The 9,356-nt window shown below is 35.3% G+C and overlaps 1 long non-coding RNA gene across 1 annotated transcript; it reads left to right on the plus strand.

Moving 5' to 3' along the window:
- Positions 1 to 926: 926 nt before the first annotated feature.
- Positions 927 to 9,088, plus strand: LOC308193778. The gene is made up of 3 exons (XR_013949911.1): positions 927 to 1,494; positions 7,856 to 7,933; positions 8,634 to 9,088. It is a non-coding gene; the product is annotated as an uncharacterized lncRNA (long non-coding RNA).
- Positions 9,089 to 9,356: the final 268 nt, after the last annotated feature.

Here is a 9,356-nt window from a genome sequence, read left to right on the forward strand (position 1 = left end):
AACTGGCAAAAAATGGTTATATGAATTTCCTAGTTTCATTCTGCAGGAGTCATAACAGGCAAGGTGGTGGACATTGGAAGATGGAAGCATTAAAAAACAAAGTGTTTTACTAGGAACTATGGAGAACATGTACCATGTTCATGGTACATCTGGCCCTTGCATGTTAGATCCTTGTACTACAGACAAGCAAGATTATAGACAGACAGTGCAACTTCAGTCAATATAGGTGTAGTAAAGAAATGTATCAGGATATTCTGTATGACAAATATGTGAAACACTGCTGTGAGGCTGCTCCATTGAATTTGCTGGGTTCTAAAAGAGTCATTTTAAGACTGATCAGATTTTTTTTTTTAATTGGAAACTTTCATTTACTTACTGATCCCCCTATACATATCTAAGAGTTACATGAAGAGAAATGGAAGTACAGGGGAAAGGAACATATATACTTAATATTACTTGCATTTTAAAGAAAAATCAAACATCTGAATAGTTAAACACCTAATATCCAAATCACAAACTACACCTCTTATGAAAATTCCTTAAATATTAATTTTCTGTAACTAACATCTGTAACTAATAAAAATATATTTTGCACTTTATTTAAACTTGACTTTTTAAATAGCCAATGCTCTAATTAAAATTCATTGTCTTTAACTGGATTTTCCTTTTCCAAGTGTAAAAATACCTGCAGATATCAGGTAGTTTCAAACTTTGATAGAAGACAAGCGAATACATGGCTTTTCAGGGCTTTTCAGAACCCCACAAACATCTATCCGGATACTTGCAATAAATTATACTTGAGTAAATGTACTGGGTTTACATGGCAGGGTTTTGCTAGCAGGGGGCCTGCAGTACTGGCGTCTGTAAGAACAGACCAGGTGCAACCAGTTTCAGGTGGCTCTAAAATGGACCCACCACAACACACATCTGAGCCTGTCAGTGATAACGTTTAAAAAAGGGGTAAAAAAGCTCTGTGCAGCAGCTGTGAGAGAGAGAAGTGAGAAAAATGTGAGAGAAACAACCTTGTAGACACCAAGGTCAGTGAAGGTGGAGGGCAGGAGATGTTGCAGGCGCTGGAGCAGAAGTTCCCCTGTGGCGTGCAGAGAGGACCCTGGTGGATCAGGGTGTCCCCCTGAAGCCCATGGGTACTGCAGTGGAGTAGATTTCCATGCTGCAGCCCACAGAGGAGCCCATGGTGGAGCAGGAGGTCTGGTGGGAGCTGCCACCCATGGGGAATTTGTGCTGGAACAGTCCACTCCTGATGGATGGACCTTGTGGCATAGACCCATATTGGAGCAGTTTTGGAAGAACTGCAGAAGCCACATTGACCATGAAGTCCATGTAAGATCAGTTTGGGAAGGATGGTATCCTGTGTGCAGGACCTCACGTTGGAGCAGGAGAAGAGAGTGAGGATGAAAGAGCAACAGAGAGTATTATGGACTGACTGCAACCTCCATTTCCTGTTCACCTGCACCACGCATTGAGGGGAATGAGGTAAAAGAACTGGGAGTGAAGTTGAGCCTGGGAAGGAGGGGGAATGGAGGAAGGTGGCTTTACTTTTCTTCTCATTTTTCACTATCCTACTCAATTTTTATTAGACAATAAATTAATCTTCCTCAATTTGAGTCTGTTTTGTCCATGAGAGGAACTGATCAGCAAATCTCTGTCGTCTTGACCCACAATGTTTTTCATTTATTTTCTCCCTGTCCGATTTAGGAGAGGAACTGAAAGAGCAGCTGGGCGGGTGTCTCACAGCTGGCCAAGGTTAACCCATGACACAAACTTTTTTAAGAGTTCTACTCTTCACTTCTTTTCTTTACTCCTTTTTTTTTTTTTTTTCTTTTTTCCATGGTCCATAGAGTCCTCCAGTTTATTCATCTCATGGAGATGAAGTTACTTTCTTCAGGGAAAGGCAAAGAATTGTTCTATACTAAAAATAGAATCTGAGTAACACAAATCTTGGTGCAGAAGTCTGTGTGAAATTTTTGTGACATTTCATCCTAAGTAGTATACTTTGTTATGTTCCTGGGTTGATAGCTGTGATTTAGTGTTAACAGTGGGACTACTAATGGCAGCTTGCTAACAGTACTTATCCTTTGAATGTCAAGCTGCTAGTATGAAAACCAAATAATATTTTTTTTTCCTTCGATATCTGTACCAAAGTAACCTGACTGCTTTACTTGTGTAAATTTCAAAGACCAAGTTTTTGTAATACTGGATAATTGGATAAAATAGTGTTCGTTTGTTGAGGGGAGGGTCTTGTGCAAGAATTAATTTACCAAAGATTTGTACAGGGCATAGAACTGTGCTTTCTTTTTCTAAATAGCTTTTTGTTCTTTTCACATGGACTTAACTTTCTTCTCTTTGAACTGAACTCCAACAGATGTCTTTGTTTCATTGCATAGATATCACTAAGAAACAGTGGCTGATGTGTATACCAACTTCACAATTTTAACTCTATGTGGTACTATATTGGCACTGGCCAAACAGTAGCCAGTGTTTTCTTTAGGTGAGAAGTGAAAAATGCAAAATTTATTAATCAGTGTAATAATCTGACCCAGTGAATTCTTAATTCCCTTAAATTCTTCAAGAACAGAGATGGATTATTCTTCTGAGAGAGATTTTTTAAGTCAAATACAAGTTACTGAGATAACTAAAGATCTGAATAGAATTTGAGTAGCCTTTACAAAGAAAGCTGCAATAGGTTAAAGGTTGAAATGGAAATGAATAATTATGCGTCATAATGAATTATGGTAATATGGTAATGTCTTCAAACAGGGCTTTTTTTTTTTTTTTTTTCAGTTGGATTGTTATTTATCTAATCATTTTCATTGCTTGCCAGTAAGCATCTTAAACTTTTAATTCTTCCTAACCAATACTCAGTTAAAACATCTGTAGAAATATTTTCAAAATTTCATTTATACTTCTGTTATCCTCATGTCCTTCATTTTTGTTTCACACAAAACAATATGGCAATCACATATATATATATATATATATTTTTTTTTTTTTCATTCACAACATTATTTTAAAGGGAAAATCAGTTTTCACTCTCTGAAAAAATACTTTTTTTTTTTTCTATATTCTCAAATGGTTAATATTATTTGGCTAACCTGAACAGTTTCTGAATATGCTTTTTACCACTAAATTGATTTTTTTTTTCTGCATTTCTTCTTACTGTATATATTAATGTTGGAAGATTCTGCTCATACATGAACCTTGATGCTGACTGCAGGATCTCAGAGATAGCACCATGGAATAAGTATTTGTAGATTTTGATGCTTGGATGTTCATTGTATTACTTCAAACGATTTTAAACCAACTGTTCTGTAGTTATATTGGTAGGATCTGGTTTAAAAATGTTATGGTACTCTGGGAAGTGTCATAATGTTCAAAATTTTTCTGGTTTTGTCTTAGATTCTTGTAAAGGCACTAAGTACAAGAAGGCATGAATTTAAGAGCTGTTTCAAATGTCTGAAGGTCTTGATTAGGGTAATGAGAGCTGGTATGGCTGCTGAAGGAGGTGGAAACCTCAGCCTGGGATTCATCATATTTTCCAGCAAGTCTATTAATAAATGAAGATCCTTGGTTTTTTTTTTTCACTTTAGGCCATTACAGTTCCTACAATGTTTATATGATCATGTACAGAGAGGTAAGAATAATAAGTAATATAATCTGTAATACATTGTTCTCATGTTCATTGGAATAACTTTGACCTCTAAGGTCAACTCCTTTTCCAGGATTTCTTCTTGCGTACTCTATAGTTTCTAAAAATTATATGCATGTACCAGACTTGCATGTAGAAATTAATTTTTGAATGCTACCTAACTTTAAGCCCCAGCACACATTTGAATTTTTAAAGAAATTTATCTCTATTTCTAGAAATATTCTACACAGTGTTCTGTGGATTTTATTTGGTACAGTGTCACAGACCCAAGTTGCTGTAATTATTAATAGTTATGGTAAGAATGGGATGTGTAAGGAAATAGAGCACTTCTGTATTCATACTTCTCTTGTTCTCACAACAACAAAAAGGCAGTGTGGAATTTTATTAGGAAAAGAATGTAATAACTAATCAGTAAATAATACTGCTAGTAGCATGTATCATATTTTTGGTTTTACTATCTTTTGTGTTAATGCATTTTATCTTATGGTTCTAATAGTAACAAAATATTTCGAAGTATATTAGAAATGTAATAGTTATTTCTGATCATTAAGACCACAATTCACAGTACCTTTTGAAGAAAAATATTTTTTCTCTTTTTTTTTTTTTTGAGACAAATTTCTAAGTAGTTAATTTTCATACCTGTGTATATATACATATGCCTGTAAGCAGCGCAGATCAGCTTATGCCAACTAATGGCTTTATCTGGTCCAAAACCTGTAGAGAAATCCATCAGAGTTTGAAATGCAGATGGGAAAGGAGTTTGATTAAACAAAATCACCCTTTTAGGATCTCACAGCTGTCTGACTGGGATTTCTGATTCTTTGCTGGCCTTTGAGATCTGGTGCATGGTATTTTCAGCTATTTAAGTCTTTCCAGTTTAGAACGATGAACTTCTGAACAACCCAACAAAAGTTAATGCAACTTTTCTGACTTACATTGTAGCACTGTTGATTTAAGTGATGGAAATACCACCCGGAACATTTATTTCTTTTGTAAAGGGACTTATCTGCAGCCAAAAACAGTGCACAGGTGGGCATTCAAAGAGATATATGAAAGTTCATACACTCTGTTTACAACTTAGCATGGCATAAATCTGGTCTCCTGTAGCTGCACTGCAGTCCTGACAGCCCTGTGTGATCTGTATAGTATAAAGAATGTGTGGATTAATGCTACAGAATTAGATGCTATCCTTACCTCGGAGCACCTGGAATTCCACTGCTGCTGGAAGGTAATAGTTTTGAGATCAGTTGCTTAGACTTTAGGCCACAGGCATGACTTTAAGATCATTCTTTATGACTTTTTTAAGCTAAATGTAAATTTTTGGCTTAAAAATGTCACATGTCACTGTTTTTTGTCGTTTGGTAGTTAGGTAAAAGATGTAAGCATGAGAATTTAAAGAAATAGCTTTAAACAGTGCTTGGTATTATTATCTCTTCTTTGGGGAAGTCCTCCCTGTCTTGCACTCAAGTCCTTTTACTAAGGTGGTTTTTCAGTCTTTCTCAAAAGATTCAACATTTCTCAAAATTAATCCCACATCTGTGATTACTGTATGAGATGATTCTAACAGAAATGTACAGCAGAATCCATAGTGTATACAGGTCCAGTGATGCAAAAATAAATAAATAAAAAGCGATAAGACAAAGGGGAAGAAAAAGGGGAAAAAATCATAATGAAGTAAAAAATTAAACCTGATAATGATGTTAAAAATTGTAATATCATATAGTGATATCTCCCACAGAATAATTTTAACCACCTGCTAGGAGTAGTGATAAATTTCTTCAAAGCAAAAAAGTCTGTATTGCACTGGAGACACACACGAGCTTAACTGGTTCACTTGGGTCTTTCATGTAATAAAAAAAAAAAATCCGAAGCATATCTCTCTCCTGCTTTTGCCGCCTGACATTATAACCACCCCTTTGTTTCACTTATGTTGTTGTACTCTGGCTGTGTGCAAGAAAGACATGTGCTATAGATTGATAGAGAGACACCAATGTTTGAGTACACAGAGCAAATATATACATATTGACCACGACTCTTTTTGCTGCATAACTACCTTGAGAGGTCATCTCCTATTCTATAGAAAGGTTATAAATTCTTTGAGTCTAACTCTGTGTTGTATATCAGACTCACATGTATCTTAAGCGAAATGGTACCTATCATATGTAAAAAAAAAAAAAAAAAAAAAATTACCTCTCGTATGTAAAAATGTTAACAATGAACATGTTTAAATCAATTGTTTTTCCACTTAAGTAAGTAACTTTATCGCTGAACCTCTGGAAAAACTAAAGAACATTACATGGCTTGAGCAATCTTAAAATTTGCTGATTGGAGATTTGCTTTTTAAGTGATGTTTGTGTCCTGGTAGATCTCTGTCATTATGATTTTCATTAATCAACTTGTTCACGCAGAAAGTTATTTGAGTTTTATGGAGTATTAATTTATGGACTATTCTACCCACCTGCACATCCAGCTAGTTATTACAACTAACAATATTTAAGTTCATGCAGAAATTTGCTACCTAGGAAACATACTGTAACAGAATACCATGACTGATGTTGAAAATACCTACTGCACAACTAAGGCCCTGTTAATATCTTCTAGGAAGATAATTAGTCTTTTTTGACAAGACCTATTTTTTGCAAAGGAGTTGATTTTCATCTGTCAGAGAAACAGTACTTTAAATAGGTGACTATGCGTAACTCAACTGTCAAGCTAATTTAGTTTTTCCTTTATTTATATTCTTTCTGAATACTGGTACAATATTCAGGAAAGGCAACTCAACCCTGAATATCACTATGATATGGCTGGATCAGCTCACTTGATATGGGGCGTGGGCCATCGCAAGTGGTGCTATGGTTGGGAACAGAGCTGAAAATATATTCCCTCTAAACCCTTATCTTCTATTTCTTTGCTGTCTCCTTTTACTTTCCATAAATCTATGCTTGCAACTTCTGTATCCTTCAGTTGTTCTAGAATTTCATTGCCATATTTAATGCACTAAAAACTGACTCCAGTGAGTTTAATACTCAAATGAATTAGTGTACAGAAATCCTAAGGTTTAAGTTGTGAAAGCCTGCTATTTGAAAGCAGATGCCCTCTATAGTGCTTAATGTCTCTTCTGTGATTTGGAAAAGGTAGTAATCATGTGACACAAACAGGACAATTTATTGAAAACCTTTATTCTGTATCATTATTAACAATTTTAATACCCATTTCTCTGGAGTTATTTCAAGAAAATTTTGTTCCTAATCCATATACTCCTTTATATAGTATTAATTCTGTCAGTCATTGATTTTCTTCATTTCCCAGATATTTTTTCCTTCCCCATAACTTTCCTGAGTTTGGAAATACCTGTTCTCTTTGTTTCCAATTACTTCCTTTTTTGTGTGTGTGCGTCTGTTTGTTAAAAATGGTGTTTTTTTTTTTTTTAATTTCTTCCTCAGACTGGGCTTTTACTCACAGTTACCCTCTTTCTTTTAAACAAAAATGTTAAAACACTGTTTTCTGTTCAAATTTATGTATACTTTCCAGTTAATTTCACTAGTGACTTTCTTTATTCTTGAAAAATCAGCTCTTTGAAATACCAGCGCTGTGTGGGACTTTCTTCTCTTCGTCTACGCTTAATACAATCAGGAGAGAATTCTTGATTCTTGGGCTAATACTCTTTCTGTTCTACTTTGTTTCCTAAAGGAGCACCATTATGATACATGGTTAGTAGACCACACCAAGGTTAAATAGTGAAATGAGCTGGGACTCTAGTCTAATAACAAATAAACTGGAGTTAGTCTTGACATTTCAAGAGATATTTTGAGAACAAGGTGGAAAGAATTTAAGCCCTGCACAGTTCAGTTTTCTGCATGTTGTGGAAAAAAATGAAAAATAAAAATCTACTGACTATAGTAACCCTGATGATAGATTATGATAGAATCATAAAATGGGGAAGGAGATTCTTGTCTTCAGCCATGACCTCTGATCATGGAGAATATGGTTTCTGTAATTTCTATAGCAGGATACTCCCCCACACCTCTGCTTTCTCCTTCTCTCTTACAAATTCACATGCACACAAGTGCAAATAAAAAGTGGACCTCTAACATCTGTCATGAGAGTTTGAAGATGCATTTATTCACTATTAAAAATGCAAGGAGAATTGAACATTTCCATACTACTTTTTTTTTTCCTCTTTTGTAGATCACCTTGGCTTGACTAGACCATGGATTCTTTGAAGCAACAAACCCATTAAATCAGTTTAGGAAATCTTATCTGGAGGTAAATTTGCTCAACAACAAACTGCAGCTATTTCAGTCATCTTAGCAATAGTAAGAGGTTTGTGTTCATGAAATATGTTTCTTAAATCCATCCAGTGTCTCCTAAAGTTATTACCTGAGTGACAGAGCTTTTAAATCTCAACTTATTTTGGTCTGTTCTTGCAAACACTGTCCAGTAAGTAGAAACCCATGGTGATTTGCCCACCAGTGGCCATGGTGGTATAATTAGAATTTGTATTCATCTCAATTCCTTTGGCATTGTAGAAACTCTTTGGAATATTCTTTAACATTTTGGAGCAAATATGAACACTGAAGATAATGTAGGGTGAAGAAAAATTGTCAGTCAGGAGAGAGAATGATGCTTGTTTAGTGAATGACTGATGTAATGAATTTTCCTACTGCTGAAAATGCTTGCCCTCTTATAACACCTTACTGAATGTCCCTGCCAGCAGAAAGGTCAGGCTATATGACGTGACTAATACTACTGTCAAAGAGCTCATATATTTCAATGCCATTTTTATTGTGCTTTTTGTTTGTCACATATTGGGTGAGAGCAACATGATTTTTCATCCGTTTTAAAAAGTAGATAATGGATAGCACTCGTTTAGAGGCACAATACTTTCATTAAAAGTATTCTGCACTAGATGGATCATATCTGTTTTCCTTCTTCTTCCTTTTTTTTTTTCTTTTCATGTGGCAAGTTGCTTAGGGACAACGTACTAGAGACAAATAAAGATTTCCCAAACAAGGTAATATACAGAAGCCTGTGGGTAAGTCAAGTACTTCTTCCTTATTCATTCTGCTTTTGAGTCAGTATATGTATTGCTTACTGCCCTGACAGGCATCTTTTCTAAAAGTACCCTGAAGACAGTGTATCAGCAAATATCAAGTAGTGTGGGTACCCCTTTTAGTATGCTAACTGAAGGGGATTACTTCAAAATGGCAGTGTCACTATGATTGATATAAAGAGATCTTCTATGAGAAGGCAAGTACTTGGAAGATGCCTATAGGTATCTATTGCAGATAAATCACATCCTTATTTCTAACCATTTTTTTGAAGAACATGACTAGAAAACTATTTGTTGTAGTGTCCAACTAGATAGAAGTGGTTTTGGTGAGATCTGCATTCAATTACAGAAGACCTAAAAGTAAGAAGAAAGAACAGCTGTCCTGTCCCAGAGAAGTTTCAAGTACATAAGTTTCTTTGAGCTTAGAGATCTCACAAGGAGAACTGGATGTACCCTTATTCCTCACCAGCTATATAGAGAAACTAGGAAGTCCTAGATCCAGCCTGAAAAACAAATTTAAATTTGCAAACAGCCTTGCTTATGTGTACAAACAAAATCATTCAAAGTCAAAATTTATTTTTGTTTCTGTGAGAAGACAGCTTTTTTTTTTTATCTTCTCTTTACTATTCTGTTCTG

The sequence above is a fragment of the Anser brachyrhynchus genome (assembly GCF_964034855.1).
Source record: "Anser brachyrhynchus genome assembly, chromosome: 4".
NCBI classification, from domain to species: domain Eukaryota; kingdom Metazoa; phylum Chordata; class Aves; order Anseriformes; family Anatidae; genus Anser; species Anser brachyrhynchus.